This window comes from Aotus nancymaae, unplaced genomic scaffold, assembly GCF_030222135.1.
Source record: "Aotus nancymaae isolate 86718 unplaced genomic scaffold, 86718_ANA_hifiasm-v0.15.2.pri h1tg000173l, whole genome shotgun sequence".
NCBI lineage: Eukaryota > Metazoa > Chordata > Mammalia > Primates > Aotidae > Aotus > Aotus nancymaae.
Window position 1 is genome coordinate 1948233 of NW_026988588.1, and position 19534 is coordinate 1967766.

Here is a 19534-nt window from a genome sequence, read left to right on the forward strand (position 1 = left end):
TCAGGAAAAAAAAGTCTATTTTAAAGAAAGAGGAGCATTAATTTCTCCTTAAATTCATTTTACTAGTTAAATTTTCTGAAAAATATGCCTCCCTCCTTCTTTGGAAAAAAAATAAAATGCTAATTTCTTACCCCCATACAACGCTCAACCCAAGATCTTTTCTCACGAGCACATTCGCCCGTTGCATGCCTACCCCCAAGCGCCTTATGGGGGCACATAGTATAGAAATGACATTTCACGCAGTGACTTCCAGAGGCTTATTTTATTAGGAATTTGTCCTGTGTGCGGATTTCTGGACAGACAAAAACTTGGTCCTTCTATCACCAAGATCACCTTTTTAAGGTTTTCCACTTATTTCCTAAGAGCAATTGTGTCTTCTTTCACCCTTGCCTGGTCCTTCCTTTCCTGACACACTATTTATTTACCACCTTTGTTCTCAAGGGTCCCAAACACGCACAGGGCCCTGTGGCTGTTAGATAGTCATGGACTGCTCTAGTCTCATAATCAACTTTTCTAACAACGTAGATATTTCAGACAGAGGGATAACCCGATCAACGTATGCTTTGTGTAGAGTGCCCTTTTATTTGAATTTCTTGTAAAGAAGCAACGTTATAGAAATTGCAACATTTTAAAGCAGCATGTGACCTAAGTCCCTATGGATAAAAACCCCACTGGTCCCCTTCCGGCTGCAGGTAAAGCCTCTCCCAGAACTCACTCATGTTGATAACCTGCCTGGCTTTACTTGGGTTTTCTGTTTATCTACCAAGTGCAGGGCTGGGGCCTCTTGCTTTTTCATCAACTCCACTCCTTAAAAATACTACATCACACCACGTCAAGTGGCTTCTCAACTTTAACCTTTAGTCTCCAATAGTGAAAATGAAGTATTTGAGATAAATCTCAGTAACTTGGATTTCAGGAAGTTGAAATCAGGATTTTTCTCATCTGCATTCACAATCCATGTATCCAGTAGCTTCTTTCTATCTGGAAGTATAAACAGTTCCATGCTCACTGCCTCTGAACTCTTCACAGACCGTGGGTGTGGATCTCCCAGGGACCCCACCTCCTGTCTCTATACTTCCTGCTTAGCACTGAGGGGCCAGCAGGTGCCTTCTCCAGGCCCCACCCTGATATCCCAGAGGGACCGTTTGTATTCTCTTCTACAGTGCATTCGATGACATCTAGCTCCTAGTGATGTTTCAAGGCATCTGCATTATCAGGCACTTCCACAGGCCCCTGGACTTTCTCTCTCCACCTCTATTAATTTCTTTCCACCTGTCCTCCATGGAAATAAATACTGGTGGGACATTTGTACAACTCTTTTTCCAATTATTTTTATGCAGCTTTGTATAATAGTAGATCACAAATAATGTTCACCTGCAGGCCTCTTTGGGGCTCATTATTGTCTAGTTCCTGTGAGTTCAGTCTATTAGCTCTTCAGGGAAAAGATGCTACTTCACAGAGTTACTCCACGCTGTCTGTTGCAAAACATTGTGCTATATAAAGAAATTGCAAGTACAATGATGGAAACAATACAAATTGTGGTAAGCACCCAAGTCTACAACATTCAGCGTTCCTTAAGTGATGAGCTGTTAGTGGAAAATGGTAATGGGTACGAGCTCAACCACAATTTGTATATGACTGTCTGCAAGCAAAAGCCAAGCTTGGGAAGTGAGCTTTACTTCCCGTTAAGACATGTTACTTAATGAAATGTGGACCCGTTGTCGAATTGTGTTAAGGACAGTTGAATGGAACCAGGGCCAGATATTCCCTAATATGTTGCAATTACAAACCTGTGGCAGGTCTTCAGCAAAGCAGTAAAGCCAGTTCCAACGCAATCTTCTAGCCCAGTTACTGCTTTTTGCTTTCTCTTCCTTTCTTTTCTAAAGTCAGTGGTTTTTGCTTCTTGGAGGTGATACAGGCCCCTGGGCAGCCTTCCCTCTCCTGCCCTCTTTGCCTTCAGTTAAATCTTACATCTTTTAAGAACAATCTGCTGATGGTTCTCTTCCCATCAAGGTAGCAAAAGTGGTCAAAAAATAGAGAGGTCTGCCTCAGCCAACGTCTTCATTTACTATTTGCACTTTATTTAACTCAAACTTCTCATCCATCGATTAATCCAGGAACAACGAGACATCAAACAGATGCTCTGCACTTGAAAAGGACAAAGAATAAAATCCTCATGGCTAAGCAATGTACATCTCTTCTTGAAAACTAGCCTAATATAATTGAAATAATAGAAAATGGAATTCTGTCATTTAGTTTTGCATTTTTCTTATTATGGTATTAAAGGTGAGAACCACTAAATAAGAGCTGGAGGAATGGCAATGAGTAAAACCTGGGAAAATTCACATAGAGAAGTAAGCAGAGGATCCTGTTTAACTTTGCACAATTTGGGGACAAAGACCCTGCATGCTGGTGAAACTGTCCTAAGGCAGAACAGAGAATTAGACTCCAACCTTGGCTCTGGAATCTTAATCAAGTTATTTTTTAAAATCATAAACAGGCAGAGAACTTTGCCTGGGAGCATGGGATTTGAGCTGAGGTGTGATCATGGGAAGGATTCAAAGTGGAGGATCTTCTAACGTCATCAGAAAGCAAGCCCTTTGGAAAAAGTTGTGACGGGGTCTTTACCTGTAGGTGGGACCACAGAAAAGAGAAGCAGGCACTTCTGAAGGCTTTTGGACAGAATCGGTCAGCTTCACCAAGATCAAAAACCAACCCCAATTCTTCGTGGCTGACCACAGGTGGCACACACGTCTGACTCACATCACCCGTGGCTGCAGGTCGGTGACCCTGCAGCTCAGCTTCAGGTGGCCATTCTGGCCTGGGGACTGTCTCTTTCTAGAGCCTACTGGGAGCACCCTTTCTCCAGAACACACTGCTCTCAGGCAAAAGGCAAAGGCAAAAGGTCAAGGCAAAGCCGGCATCTCTACATAAAGCTTCTGCTCCGATGTGGCGAATGTCACAGTGACTCAAATTAGTCACTCACCAGGCTGATGATGGAAGAGGCAGACTCCTTCCACCCAGCAGGGGCAGCTTCACATCCCAGGATAGTGGCGGGTGCAGAATCCTCTCACAGGGACGGAACAAATAGTCACATCAGACAACGCCACTCTAGCTGTGAATGTGAGAACGCATCATTTTTGCAGAAATATTTCCTAGTGAATTTCTGTTACATCGTTGGCAATTTCGCAACATCGTTCTCCAAAGATTGCTTATCTTTGGTACTCTCCACATGATTTTTTTGCATCAACCCCAAATAAAGCACACATGCGATGTCCATCCTTTCTACCCCTGCCTGCTCCTTGGAGGTCAGTGGTGCCGAATCTATCTTTCTGACAGTCAAACTTAAGATCTAGCAGAGAACAATCTGAACAGGAATTAACTCAAGCATGACTGAATTTACAGTGACAGTGGGAAAATCTTAGGTTCAAGTTTACAAAAAAATTTTTGAGCCAATGATACAAAAAAAGAAAAAGAAATTCTTTGACAAGTTCCTGACATTTTTCTCAGGGTTTTGTTTTCACAGATGCTTCCCCATGTCAAGAGATTCAGAGGCCTGACAAGCACTGTGCTCACGGTAACCTAGGAAACTTAATCAACAATAGCCTAGTTGGCAATCCTAAAAATGAATTTATATTAAAAATAAATACTTCTGATCCTCTTGTCGAGGCAATTATCCTAATTAGACTGAAAAATCCTGACATTTCCAATTAGCATTTATAACAAAATGTATATCTGCAAATACCAAAGAAGACAAACACTGATTTGTGAAACTAGAATGAATTGCACAGACAGTACAATATGTTAACATTGTTATGTAACTTCTACTACTTTTGAATTGAAACAATCATTTCTAAATTATAAGTGTCACTAAAAATGTAAGTGAAACATTTGGGAATGAAATATGTCAAGTTGGGCTCAAAGCAAACAGAAAGCCAAAAAAAAAAAGGTCTTATTTCACTGAAAAGTCTGCTGAAGATTCTAAAGCATGCCAGCTATCTGTCAGCCTGTGCTCGGTGGAGACCTATTTTCTAGGTCTCCATAGCTAGTCTGCTGCAATGTATTGGGATGATCTGAAGAGTGTAAAGTTCAATCAGATTCCTATTGGCTTTATAAGCTTCCCACAAAGATTGCAGCTCACAGTCGCTTCAACAGTGACAGTCATCACGAAGGGGTATTGAACTGTGACCCCATCCTAGATTTAGGAGAAACCCAAATATGGATTTGAACTCTATAGAGAGCCATAGAGTCTACATAAACATCCTGTTGAGGTTCCTTTTTACTTTTTGTGCTGAGACTCTGAGATTTTGTTGCTGTTGCTTTTACTAAGTTGGTCATTGAGAGACAAATCATACCGTGACCAGGTGGTGCTATGAGAAATTTTAATACCTACTTTTTCTGTGAACACCTCCATGGCGTTGGCCTACAATGCTCCCCTGGCTTCTCTGACTCTCTCTAACCACCCATGGTGTTTTTACACGCTTCCTTGGATTGTGAACTATCAATACGTGCATATCCCTTGACTTTCAAAGTGTTAAAAAAAACTGGGACCTGAACCTTGGCTCACATGCTCTCACCTACACTATTTTGCTAGTTATAGAGAAAGAGAATTTAAGAAAGTAAATTACATTTTTAAAACTCTGTTTATTTAAATAAATAATCAGATATTTGCTTATAGTAATAAAGACTATGTTTGTTCCTATAACTTTTTTTTGTTTTTGAGACAGGGTCTTGCTCTGTCACCCAGGCTGGAGTGCAGTGGCATGATCTTGGCTCACTGCAACCTCTGTTTCCCAGGCTTAAGTGATCCTCCCACCTCAGTCTTCTGTAAAGCTGGGAACACAGGCACGAGACACCACATCTGGCTAGTTTTGTTTTATTGTTTTATTTTTTGTAGTGACAGGGGTCTCACCATGTTGCCCAGGCTGCTTTCCAATTCCTTAGCTCAAAACAATCTGCCCACATCAGCCTCCCAGAGTGCTGGGATTACAGGCATGAGACACCACACTCTGCCTTATAAATAACTCTTATGGAGAACTTTTAAACATAAATGTTATTAAAATTGTTTAACTTAAGAAACCATTGTAACAAGTGCTCAAAACTCTGTGAAAATCATTCCAATGAACCTGTCATTTTGGTTATAATCTCTGTCTGTCCGGCGGGTTGTGGAGAGGCTAATTCTCCCACCTTCAACCTAGAGACTTTTGCCTCTACCCCCTGCCCCGAACATACACAGGCACACAGGCATGGGCACACAGATGCACACAGACTCACAGAAACCTACCCATACAGAATGTATGTCTCAGGTAAGATTAGGTTAAGGTGCAGTGAGAAATTAGTGCATGGCTGGACACAGTGAAGGTGTGTGCACCTCACTCACAGACATGGCTAACGTGTGTCCACCACAAAGGCTGCTCCACAAGTCTTTCAGGGACCCAGGCTGACAAGGACTCCACTTTCTTTGGCTGCAAACTGATCATCAAAACATGGAAAGACAGCTGGAAAGTTGGAAAGAACACGGAGTGCTACATTGATGATCCATTGGATAAAACTAGTCAAACGGCCTCGTCTAACCCCAGCAATGCTGGAAAATATACAGAAAGAGACGGGACATTAGAAGAACAGCCTGGCTGCGTCACTTGTTATAACTTCTCAGCATATATGTAAGAGTAGAAAATATAAGAGTAGAAAAGAGAATGATCACCAAGAAGTAAGCAAGCCAGGACGACAGTCAGAAGAGTAAAATTACAATCCTAAGTGTCAAAAACCAATTCAAACTAGAGAAAATTACTTACTTTTTTTGTGAGTCAGTTTTATTTTCATTTGTGGAGTAATGGGGTAATAAAAGATATTTACAAATATTTCAAGCGTCTGTGCGACCGTAAGCCTTACATAAACACTGTCTCCCCCAGGATAACTTTGAACGGGCTGTAACAAGTACACTAAAGTCTCGCTGTGGGGAAACACAAAGATTTATTTTCACTTACTGCACATGTCCCTCGCAGGGTCCATTTGGAACATTACTAGACACCCAGCTGTACATTGGCTCCTCATTTTCCAGCTCTTCATATTTTCCCAGATGAGACGAGTCATATGACTACACCTGTCTCAAACAGCACAGAAGTCCGATCTCTTCAGGCACTCAGAAGAAGTGCTGGCTGTATTTTGTGTTTTCTTAAAATGCATAAAAACATAATAAGGAATATAATAATTGGGATAACATAGTGGTTATATAAATGTATCCACAACTGTGTGCCCTGTGAGGGTCAGCCTCATCTATTACTCATCACTACTCCCAATGCTTAGCACCGTGATAGCACAGCTGGTAATTGTACACTTTTGTGTGTATAATAAAATGGAAAAAAATTAGACTGTATAAGTATGCTACGTTGATATCTTCAAAATAATCTAAATACCCTAATGAAAAAAGTAGATGACATGCAAGGAACGAAAGGTGATGTAAACACAGAACTGGAAACAAAAAGAAACAATCAAGGAACTACAGAAATGGAAAACTGTAACAAAACGGCAAATGCCTTAAATTGATTCATTAGCAGACTCAATGCAATTAAGGCAAGAATTAGTGAAGTTGTTGATAGGTCAAATGAAACCTCTCAAGCTGAAACGCAATGAACAAAATAATTATGACTAAAGAAAAAGAAGGAAACGTCTCAAAAATGTAGAACAATTTGAAAATATTTAACGTATGCGTAATTGATTTATCAGAAAGAGAGAAGAGTGCAAAAGATAGATATGTTTGAATACTGATGGCAGACAACTTCTCAAATTAATGGCAGACACAAACCACTTTTCCAAGAAGCTTAGAGAACACTAAAACAAACAAACAAAAAAAAAGAAACAAAAAAAATAAAAAAATAGGAAAAAGATTTTACCTCGTCATATCATATTTGAACTGCAAAAAAAAAAAAAAAAAAACCACAAAGAGAAAGTCGTATTTATTTTAAATTAATTCATAGTTCAAAAAACTGTGTCATATCTGAGCCTGGTTCTCATCATTGTTTTGTTTCTTCTGAATGGGTTTTTTTCTTGCTTTGTGGCAAGCCTGACTTTTTTTTTTTTTTTAAACTTTTGGTTGTGCAAAGGCAAACGTGTCGTATCATGAAACAAGAATTGGCTATTAGTGCGAAAATGCATGCTAGGAGTTAAGCTGCATTTACTGTTGGCTGCAGGTGTCAGAGGCTTGGAATTCTGCCCGTGCCCTTGACTTTTTTTCTCTTCTTTGCCTTGGGCTTCCCTACATGCCCCTCCACAGAGACGTCTGTGCTTTTAGATCTTTCCACTGTAAGCCACATTATTACACTGAAATCCCATTAGTGTGATGTTAGGGTGTGAGTTGCTGTAGAGGATTTTATAATCCTTTAATTAAATCTTGCTGTTTTGGTGGGGCTATGACTCTGAGATGTGGCCTTCATAAATGTGTCTCTGGTGGTGTGGCTCACCTCCTGGTGACAAGATGGCCAGAGGGACTGGGTGGGAGGAATGGCCTTCTGCAGCTCTGTGAAAAGGGTCTGTTAAATCATTTTTCTTTTGGAAAGCAGAACTTTCTTCCGAAGATTTCTCTCTGTATCATCACTCTACTCCTTCCACCGCCAAGGTGGTCTGGCACACCATCAGCGCCCAGGTGTTGCCGTCATTATTCACGACTGTTGTGATTTATAACGATGATGATTATTACATTCCTGCCACTTCTTGTCATCATTTCTGCTTTAGCTTCCATTTACCTACGTGGCGTTTGGTACTAATTGCTGTGTGACAGTATTTCACTTCATCTTTATAAGCCTAGGCTTTGGCATAGGATGCTACTTTTGGTTTTAAAAGTCGTGAGTTTGAAAAGCCCGAGAAACAATTGCTATGCCTGTCTGAACTCAGGAAAGACTTCTGGCCTGGTGCTGTGGGGATTCAAGGATGTAGATCGGGGCAGGTGTCTCTCTGCCCTTTGAGGTCTGGGCACACCTCTTTGGAAACATCCTTCATTGCCCTGGCCTCTGAGGAAGTAAAAATTAATCTCAGAGTCTCTGATCCTATTCCCGACACTAAACAGGGACTGTGTGGATGTTGTTTTATCATGACCTTGACTTTAGCAGACACTTGAAAAAGAGTTTAGCAAAAGGAGAACATGAAAGGTTGGCTTATCACAAAAAAATGCATTTGCATGATACAGATTCATAAGTGTATAGATAGAGGAACCAGCGTATAAAAATAGTTCATTTACTATTTATGAAGATCAACGTTTTTTTCCTATATGTTAATGAGCTCCCTTTAAGCCTTAGTAAAAGAGGAAATAATGTGGTGACATATTGTCATTATTGTTGAGACAGAGGCAAACCAGCAACTCAACTGAAGCAAGACTGTTGTAACCAAACAATATGGAAATAATTAATAGAGAGTAAGAAAAAACACTCGTGAACAAAATAATACCAAATACATTTTAAAAGGATAAAATGAAATATATTATCCTAAAGGAAGCGCTTGATACTTCACTTTTTATGAACCTAATATGTCACAAAAGTAGAAAATAAAATTTTTCACAGATCACTCTATTTTCAAGCACAATGAGATTGTTTAGTAATTATGTAGAATTTCAAAAGTTCAAAACGATAAGAGAATTGACTTCTCCCAAATTACTGTTTAGATCGTTTTCTAAAACATCTCAACAGATTTTCAGAAGAATACAAGATATTTCATTCTACAAAGACACAAGGGTAAAGACCCATTGACTGCTGTGTGTGTCTGTGTGTGCCCATGTTTTAGGCAAAAGTGATATTTTTTGAGATTCTGAGTATTCACTTTAGTTTCCACATGGACGAAGATGATGACGACTTATCTCTAATTTCAAAGTTTTAAATTAATTAATAATCTGTGAGACGTCATCCCCAGGACCATGCAAATCAGGCATCTTGTAGGTAATAAAGGAGTGAGTGATTGAACCTCTGCAAGTCTCTTTCAATGATTAATTGAAGATTAAACAGATTTAGGGAAATATTGCTTTTTAAGTGAAAATGTGGCATAGGATTGTCTTGGCATGCAGTTTCATTACAGAAGAGAATCTGTGTCTGCTTAATTATGTTTACACGAGATCAGTTAGCTTCCTTTCTCCTTTCAATTCTTCGAATCTTACAAAATTGTGGCAATGAATGGAGGTTTTGTTTATAGAGCAAATCGATAGACCAGACTAAAAATAATAAATCCGTAACAGTCCTGCCACTGATAGTGAAAACAGAGTGTAAGGTAGAACATCAAAAGAGGGCCAAGCATGCTTACGACCTGATTCCACTTCTTTCTGCACTGCAAAGAACACTAAAGCCTATACATAAGCTCTATGTTGATAATCAACTGAATACATGTAGATATGCTGTGTTTATGAATTGGAAGGTTCTATATTGTTAAGATGTGGAATCTTCCCAGATTGATGTATTGTTTCAAAGCCATAGTGATACAAATCTCAGCAGGACATTTGGTAGTTATTGAGAAGATGATTTTAAAAATTATATGGAAAAAGTAAAAGAATTGGAATAGCGATAAGAATTTTGAAAACAAGAATAGACTTGCAAGACATTATTATATTTCAAGATTCACTGTCCAAGCCACAGTAGTGGAGAAAGTGTGATATTGGCAAAAACAGAGATACAAAGAAAAATTGCAAGAAAGTTGTCTAGATATTTGTGTGTTTACTTATATAGACAACTGATTTACAACAAAGATACAAAGGTAACTTAATTAAAAAAGAATATTTTTAAAAAGTTTTTAAGAATTTTTTTTTAAGTTTTGCACATGGATGTATAATTTTCCCACACAAATTGTGTACAAACTGTGTGGGAAAATTATACATCCATGTGTAAAACTTAAGCTTTAATACATGCTTTTCATGATATTAAAAAATTTACAAAATGATTCAGACCTAAATGCTAACAAAGCTTTAAAACTTTGAAAATAAAACACAAGAGAAAATGTGTGTGACCTTGGGTTTGGCAAAGTTGTCTATGATGCAACACAAAATCATGGCCTAAATTGGTAAAATGTTAATAAGTTAATGGAGGAAATCAATGTTAGGAGTTGATTTGAAATAGCAGCTTATTCACTCAGGCAATAAGTATTTATTGTTTTTTATATGCTAGGCAGTGTTCTATGCAGAAAACAAGGTTTCGTAGAATTAAAAATCTTTGCTCTTTAAAATATACAGTTAATACTATGAAAAGCTACACAAATGCAAATCTGATTTATTATCATCTTAAAAATATAGTGGACACAGGGAGGGGAGCATCACACACTGGGGTCTGTTGGGGGGAAATAGGGGAGGGACAGCGGGGGATGAGGAGTTGGGGAGAGAGAGCATGGGGAGAAGTGCCAGATATAGGTGATGGGGAGGAAGGCAGCACATCACACTGCCATGTGTGTACCTATGCAACAATCTTGCATGTTCTTCACACGTACCCCAAAACCTAAAATGCAATAAAAAAAATAAAATATATAGTTATAGGTTGATATAGTTTGGACATATGTCCTCACCCAAATCTCGTGTTGAAATGCAATTCCCAGTGTTGGAAGTGGGATCTGGAATGAGGTGATTGGATCACAGCAGCAGATTCTCATGAGTGGGTTGGCACCACCCCCCTGGTGCTGTTCTCTCAATAGTGAGCAGGTTCTCCCCAGACCTGGCTGTTTAAAGATGTGGAGCCTCACACCCTTTGCCTTGCTCCTGCCCTGCCGTGTCACCTGCCTGCTCCAGCTTCACCTTCTGCCATGACTGTAAGTTTCCTGAGGCCTCCCCAGAAGCTGAGCAGATGTCAGCATCATGTTTCCTGTGCAGACTACAGAACTCTGAGCCAATGACACTGCCTTTCTTTATAAATTACCCTGTCTCAGGTATTTCTTTATAGCAATGCAAGAACAGACTAAAACATAGGGTTCAACCATCCCATTCTTCAGGAACTTTACTGATAATCAGTTTTGACCACATGACGTAAATGACCTCTTATTCTCCACACCCTGTCCATTCTCCATGGCGTCACCCTCCAACAGGTTTCTCTCCATTGGGGAGAGGGGAGGGTCTGCTTATGTATTGATTCAGTCTTGTTTGTGTTCATAACACCTCTCACTCTGATTTTTGCCCAGTTCATTTAACTGTTCGCTTGCTACTTCCTACCACCTCAACCACTGCACCCTTATCAGAAAACTCAGTCTTGGATACTGCCAGGAGCACAGAAAACATTCAGTAAATGTTTATTACATGAATAAATAGGCCACTCTTTCGAATCAACTCCTAGCATTGATTTCTTCCCTGCAGGACTGAACAGCCTTCGTAGGCCTGGAGGGCCCTGTCTACTGTGCTTGGAGGAGGCCCAGCAGGACTGTGCCTTCACCAGGCTGGGCTCTTCCAAGGAATGCTTCTTCAAGGAAGCCCTGAAACCCCGTACCACCTACCACGCTCCTGCTTCTCCAGATCGAAGCCTGACTCTGTATTGACAATCCTGTCAAATGAGCAGATAGGGCATGATAAGGAGGAGGTAAAACCCAGTCAAAACACATGCAACACAAAGGATCCTTTTGAGTGTGTTTCAAAAATATATGCCAAACAAGTTGACGGAATGGAGTGGCATCGCGTGATGCCAATCAGCGATTCACTTGTGCTTTCTATGTGGTTTTCCCAAAGCTGACTGTGGTGGCATCCTGCCTGATTCTGCCTCCTAACTCATTTGCTGCAAAAGTAGAAAAAAGCATTCCTAGGTGAAGCTGTTGTGTGCAGACGGTGTTGTGCCTAGGAAGGAGTGACGCTGAGTGAAGCCTGCCTGGCCCCAGTGACCTTCTCTGGCACACATTCAGAGCTGATATGAGCGTCTTGCTCCCGCATTGAATAAGATGCACTTTTTCTTGTCAGTCTCCCTTTCTTTTCTCATTTCAGAGATTCTGAAAGTCAGACAGTCTACTGCGACACTGCTTCAGAGACCGACAGAGCAACCTATGCTTCTGTAGATGGTGTCAGGAGGTCCCAGCTCTTCCTGGGAACTCCCGGCTCTTCCTGGGAGGAAGAGCTGTGTACTTTGACAATTTGCTTCATTCATTTCAGGACACAAGTGCACCATTTAGAAAATTATGATTGGTGCAGTCACTGGATGGCAGGAATCTGGAAGAACTAATGCAGTTTCCAAGGCTCCTAATTACAAATCCAGGAGTAGCTTTCTACGAGACACTAGAACTTATTCCTCCTACCCAGCTGTAATTTTATAGTTGTTAACCAACTCTAGGGTAAGTATGGTTAACAGTAATTTATTGTGTATTTTCAAAAAGCTAGACAGAAGAGAGGATGTTGAATGTTCACAACACAAAGAAATGATGACTATTTGAGATGATAGCTATGCTAATTACCTTGATTTGATCATTACACACTAGATACATGTATCAAAATGTCACTCTCTATCCCATAAATACATGCAATTATTACCTGTCAAGTAAAAATAAAAGGAAAAAAGCAATATCTGGCTAAAGATGTTGAAACGCATTTGTTTACTTTAGCAAACATTAACATACAACTAAAACCATACCATCGCTCCTCATCGCTGATTATATAAAATACTCAAAGCATTTTTCTTATAATCTGCAGGTAATTATTTGGTGATTTTAATCTCTGCCTGTGTCATAATTGAAAAGTTATCTGAAACTTTATATAGCACTGAAAAAAAATGCACTTTTAAAATGTGAACATACTCAGAAAAGTGCCTTAAAGAATTTCAGCTTCGTTTTAATTTTTTAAAGATGTTTATTCTTTCAACCACCATTACTATGTATATACATACATACATATATATATATGATTCATCTTTATGTAAGACTATCAATAAATTCAGCAAAGACAAGGAAATCTAGAGATTATAGGGGTGTTTCCCAGATTATGTTGAAATGTAATATGGAAAGATGCCAACAGAAGCTTCTGGGGCAGTGAAACCAGGCCAGGAACCCTCAAGGCAGACTCTCAAGTAATCACCAGATTTCTACGCTAACCAGTGGAAGTCACAGGCAGCTCTTGAAATCACGGAAAGGATAGATTATACTGCTCATTTTTGAAATTAAAAGAAAAGTTTCATCATCATAATCATTAACTGGTCAGCTTAAAATTTCAAAATGGGAATACATTGTCAACTAATCAATTGCAATCACCTGGAAGAGGCCAGGGCTGAGGAGTACAATCAGCTCCTCCGCTCGGTGAGGGGCCGACTGTGCCAAGTCAGCTTAATTTCCCTCTATAATGGAGTGGCAGGATGCTCAGATGGGAGAGACGATAGATGTAATCTATCTGCGCTTGAGAGAGGCTTTTCACCACGCTGCACAGAAGCCCTTATCAATGAGATGGAAGAAGCCGTCTGTGCGAGTGTGGGGCTGTTTTCAGGAGGTCAGAGACGACACAGGTCAAATGGAGGCCGGGAAGGGCAGAGCCCATGTGACTCTCTGAAAGGCACTGCTCAGAAGACATGGAATACAATTCTTCAACATTCTCAGGCACTAGCACACACTCAAATGAATGGGCTAAGTTGTAATTTAAGTTGAAGTTAGAATGAAGTGCTTCAAAAGATGAAGAAATGCATTTCCTTTCTAATGTCTAAAAATTATCACTATGTCCCTGTACATATACAGCTCCAAGTTCTGGTCATTCTCCTGTGTCTCCAGAAAGCAGAGCTTGTCCTGTTTTAGATTAGGTAGGACCTTAAAAAAGTAAATTAAGATGACTAAAGTCCCCAGATACTAATTATAAAAGCAATAGTGCAATTTACTAGTTTGCAGAAATAATGGTAAAATGAATTAGATGAAGATATATAGAGAGATGTTAACAAAAAAGATAATTTATAATATACAAGAAATAAACTAAATTAATGATAAAATACTAATAAAATTCAGGCATTATCATTAGCGTTACTTTTATTTCATTACTTTTTGGGTTATTTGTCTCAGTCTATGTTGAATGAAGATTAATTTTGTAAGAATTTCAGAAAGAATCTTAAATTATTATATGGGAGGAATATCTACATACCTTCAAAATACTTAATTGTTTAACCAAGGGGTTTTCAATCAGGTATCTGGAAAGTTCTGGACCTACACTGTCATTGCACTTCAGTGATGCACCTTGCATTTATGGGTCGGGTCATGCTTACGTCTGAGTGCTCCAGAATTTAATAAAATAAATGCTGAGGCCATTTTAAAAGGCTACAGAAAATTCACACAAGATGAAATGGAAAACCGAATCATTCACGGCAGTTAAAGAAATACAGATGAGGTAAACCTGCAGTAAATGTTGGCAATTGCTCCATTAGTGTTTTAAATCATAGCACACAAGGATGACAAGGTCAAGAGGACACTGAATCACTCATCAAGCATTAATTCTGCCTCTAAATCGGCGCCATCCTCTTGTAGAGGTCTGTCGGATAATCTGGGAGCCACAAAGATGCATGTGTGCTGAATGCACGAACTCCTCTCCTGAAATTGATCTTAAGAAACAGCACAGAAGTAAAAATCCCTGCTTAGATGTACACGGGCAGTGAAATGGGGCAAGGTCTAGTGTACATCTTGAGAGGGAATGGCTGAGTCAGCGTCATCAACTGGTGGAGAAAGAAGTGAAAGAATAATTTCAAAACGGTTAAATGGTGTGAAATAGTGGAAACCACATGGGGTCCCTGGAGGCTTGGAATTCTGAACTAAGAGAGGCAGCAGTTGACTCTGACCTGACAGAGACTCTCCCTGAGCCAACATCCCACAGCCTCCTCTGAGCCTCTTGCTGACCTGGCCTCCTGGGACCCAGTAAGCCTGCCCAGCCCAGTTTTAGCAGAAATCTTGTTATGTCACTTTCCCAAGAATTCCCCACCCTCAATAACAAATCAAGTTCCTCATATCCCACCCTTGGTGCTTATGTCCTTGGCTGCCTTTAGAAAGAATCCTGTTGGCCGGGCTTGGTGGCTCACGCCTGTAATCCCAGCACATTGGGTGGCTGAGGCGGGTAGATCACAAAGTCAAGAGATAGAGACCAACTGGCCAACATGGTGAAACCTCATCTCTACTAACTATACAAAAATTAGCTGGGTGTGGTGGTGCGTGCCTGTAGTCCCAGCTACTCAAGAGGCTGAGACAGGAGAATCTCTTAAACCCAGGAGGCGGAGGTTGCAGTGTGCTGAGACGATCGCACCACTACACTCCAGCGTGGGTGACAGAGTGACTCTGTCTCAAAATAAAAAAAGAAAGAAAGAATCCTGTTAAGTCAGTTTCCTGAGAATCCCCTACCCTGAGGGTCTCCACCTAGTGATTCCATCCCCTGCTCCTGCACTCTGCTCACTGGCTGTAAACCCACCCTCTTAGGTTTTTTGGGAACTGAACTCTGCCTTATAGGGACGTCTCTTTCCCTTTTTACAACAATTCTAAGCACAATCTGCCTTTACAACCTTCAACAATTTATTGTCATCAGTGCTTTTAAGAACCTCTTCCACGTCTCATAAAACTAAGTGATGAAAATGGACTTCACCTTCCCTACGAAATTTCCCATCTTTCTGCAACACAAATGGTCTTCTACAGTCTCAGATGCCAGCATAGACACTGGAAAGGTGTGACCAGCTCTGAGGAGCAGGGTGAAGCCAGGCAACTGGAGAACGTGATACATCCTCATGGCCTCAATCAAAGATCAACGTACAGAAACCACACACGCTATTAGTTAATGTTCCAAGTGAAATAGAATTGTCTTGTGGACTGGAGGTTCATGGAAACACCATCTCCCTGGAGAAGAGCTACATATGAAGTCAAATTATCCATTGGTTTCTTCCTCAGCGTGGTATGAGAGCAAAGGGAGTTGATCATTTGACTTGACGTTTTAATAGTGTGAGGTTCTGCCGGGCCTATGTCTCGGCCTCCGCAGTGGTGGTTGTATATGGAATCCACAAAGCCAAAGCCCCATCCTCACGTGGCACTCAGACAACTTGAATGAGCACGCCTACTTCCGTTAATTCTTATTGACACATTCTTTCTTTTGATATGCTAATCCTCTTAAGCAGATTATAGTATTAATTGAGTTTCACTTATTCTTAAAGTGACTTTGCATACTACTTAAAATCTGATTCAAGAATTCGGGGTTTCTTGGCAGAAGTATATGCCTGTGTATAATGATGGCTGCATAGTGCAATATTGCTTTTCATTGTGCATTACAGTGTCAGTGCCTGGAAGTGGAAGCTGGGCTTAAATCTCAGCCTTGTCACACCCTGTGTGTTTTAGACGTGCAATAACCCCCAGATCAAATAAGAGCATATGTTTGAAAGACCATGGCAAAAGGCCTAGACAACATAGGTTCTTTTAATCCCCAGATTTTGTGCTTATGCCCTCTGGGAAGGCACGGAGGTACGATCAGGAAATTCTTACTTATCCTTAATGTGGGAAGCAGAGTCCTGAAGAGAGGGAGAAATGGGCCTGTGCTTTCTTCATTGAGTCATCGGTTAATTACGGGCTCCTACATGGAAATCTGATTTTTCTTCCTTCTCTCTCTATGTTCCTTTCTCCCTGGGTTACCCGTTTTCCCTCTGCCTGTTTAGTTCCAGTGTGCCACGGTATTGGGGGCAAGGGAATCAGATCCTATGGTTCTGTGCATCCCAAGACATTTAGAATCTTTTTCTCTGTAGAGGAAGGGTCTGGTTCTGCCTCCCAGGCTGCAGTGCAGTGATGCAGTCACAGCTCACTGCAGCCCCCACCTCCTGGGTGCAAGCAATCCTCCTGCCTCAGCCTCCCAATTAGCTGGGACTACAGGCTGAACCACCACGCCTGGCTAATTTATTACTATTATTATTATTATTTGTAGAGAGGGGGTCTCAGTTGCCCAAGCTGTTCTTGAACTCCTGGCCTCAAGTGATCTTCCCACCTCAAAGTTCCAAAGTGCTGGGATTATAGGTGTGAACCACTGACCCAGCCCATTTACAATTTTAAGGATAAAATTATGGCTCACACCTTTAATCCCAGCACTTTGGGAAGCCAAGATGGGTGGATCGCGTGAGCTCAGGAGTTCGAGACCAGCCTGGACAACATGGTAAAATTCCCATCTCTACAAAAAATATGAAAATTAGTTAGGTGTGGTGAGGCAGGAGGATTGCTTGAGCCTGGGAGATTGAGGCTGTAGTAAGCCACGATCATAAGGAGACCTTGTCTCTATTTAATTAATTAACTGATTATTTAATAAGATTAATTAATCACGGGATCCTTCTCACCTCCCCTGTGCCCAGTGTTGCTACACTGTTGTGGTCAGCAGAATAATGACCTCCAGAAATATCCAGTGCAGGCCAGGCACGGTGACTCCTCTCAGGCCCTGCACGTCTGGAACCTGCCGACTCCAGGGCCTGTTTTGGTCCTCAGGGTTTCCCAAGGCCCAGCCATGCCCCGCCTGGGTCTGCACAGGCCTGCGCTGTGGGCCCCAACCCTTCAGGTGCCTTCATCCCGTAGGAAGGGAAGAGGAGAAGCGGGAGGAAGAGACTGCCCTTTACGTGGAATTTTTGAAATTGCTTTTCAAGTGCCTGTTTACTTTTCACATTTGAAAAAGGACTTGTCCAGAAGAACAAGGAATTCCTGTTGTTCATCTTCACATCCTGAGGCACGTTTGGGGGTGTTTTCTAAAGCTGAAAACCAGGGATGGAAAACTGACTGATGGGAGCAACAGTGGTGGTGAAACGCTGACCTGAGGCTTTCTACAGATCTGTGTATGCACGTGTGCCTGTGTCTGTGTGTGTGTGTGCCTCTGTTTGTGTACCTGTGTGCCTGTGTGTGTGTGCCTGTGTGTGTGCCTCCGTGTGTGTGCCTGTGTGTCTGTGTGTGTATGCCTGTGTACCTGTGTGTGCCTGTGTGTGTGCCTGTGTGCCTCTGTGTGTGTGCCTGTATGCCTGTGTGTTCCTGTGTATGCCTGTGTGCCTGTGTGTGTGCGTCTGTGTGTGTGCCTGTATGCCTGTGTGTTCCTGTGTATGCCTGTGTGCCTGTGTGTGTCTGTGTGTGTGTGTGTGTGTGTGCGCGCGTAGATGTGGGAGTCCACTGTGTGTACCCACTGAATTTTTAAAATATGCCTTAGAGGTTATTGCAGAAGAGAAGGAAGAAGAGCAGGAAAAGGAGGAGGAGGAGAAGAAGGAAGAGGAGTAGGAGGAAGGGAACAGTAAGAAGGCGGCAAGGACTGTCTAGAATTTCTCCCTTGACTTGGCCTGGTGATGATAAATCAATTTGTAACATGAACTTTTTTTCTTCCCAAGTTTCTCTTGGATTTAACACACAACATGGCACTGTGCTTGTCCCCGAGTCTCCAAGACAGATATTTAATTTGTAACGATGTGCACGCCGTCCTCTACCCTGCCAATAGATCATTACAAGAGCAGGGTTTCCTCCTGGGGTCCTCTTGGCTGCAAATGAGTGCAAGCGTGAAATATTCGAGTCAGGTTCAGCCCACATAATAAAGGAGGGCAATCAGCTATTCAGATGGAGAAGGAAGAGGCAGGGGAAGGACAGACGCCCAGCGCAGCCCAGGGGAGGTTAAATTACCCATCAACCTTCTTAGCCCAATCAATAGGCACCAGAAACCTCACATGAAGAAAAATAACCTCAGAGGAGAAAAACGTTTCCAGCTGTAACATGCTGTGGATTTATCTGGTTTGTATTAATTCTCTATATTGCATCTCTTTCTGTGAGTTAATTCACAGACAAATAATCAGGAATGTATATTCACCTATCTGTCAGGAAAACATTGAAATAATTTAAAGTACTCCAGGACAGCTTTGACATATTAAATGGCATGCCTTTAGTGTTTAACTTCCATGATTGGGAACATTTTGCTCCTTGAAGACAAACTAAAACAATGTATTTTACAGCATGTATCAGCTTAACTGGAATATTTAGTGGTCATACCATCTTTCAAAGAAATTTGTAATAGAATTATGTAAATTTTTGGGATATTGTGTACCATTTTTCTTTTGCAAAAAACAGATTTTAGTTGAGTCATATAGATGCCCTGGTTTGGAGGAGCTTTTACAACCCCTGGATTTGGAGCTGGATTTCTTGACTTCGTTAATTCTTGGCTTTGCACTGAAATAGCTGTGTGACTTCAGGAGAGTTACTTAACCTTTCTGTGTATCATTTGGAACATAAGATTATTAAGAATTTTGGTATTCATAATCATCTCAGTATGTGTTATTCTTATTATTCGTTAAGAGCAATCCCCAATCTATATATTATACATATATTAAGAGAAGAGCTCCCTTTGAAAATCTTGATGTCTTGCCTGATAAGAGTGTGCATTCAGCAACAGACTTTAATTACTTTTTCTAGAAAGATCACGTGAGGATGGCAGGGAGAAAGAAAAGATGGAGAGAGTATGAGAGAGAATGAGAGGAGAGGAATTGGAGACCAGCAACTGTGGCCAGTTTTTTTTTTTCACAAAGTTTTACTGGAAAGGGAAGAGAAGACATGTTATCGTAATTTGGGGGGTTCTGGGTTAAGAGGTGTGTGGATGCGTGTGCATGTGTGGGTG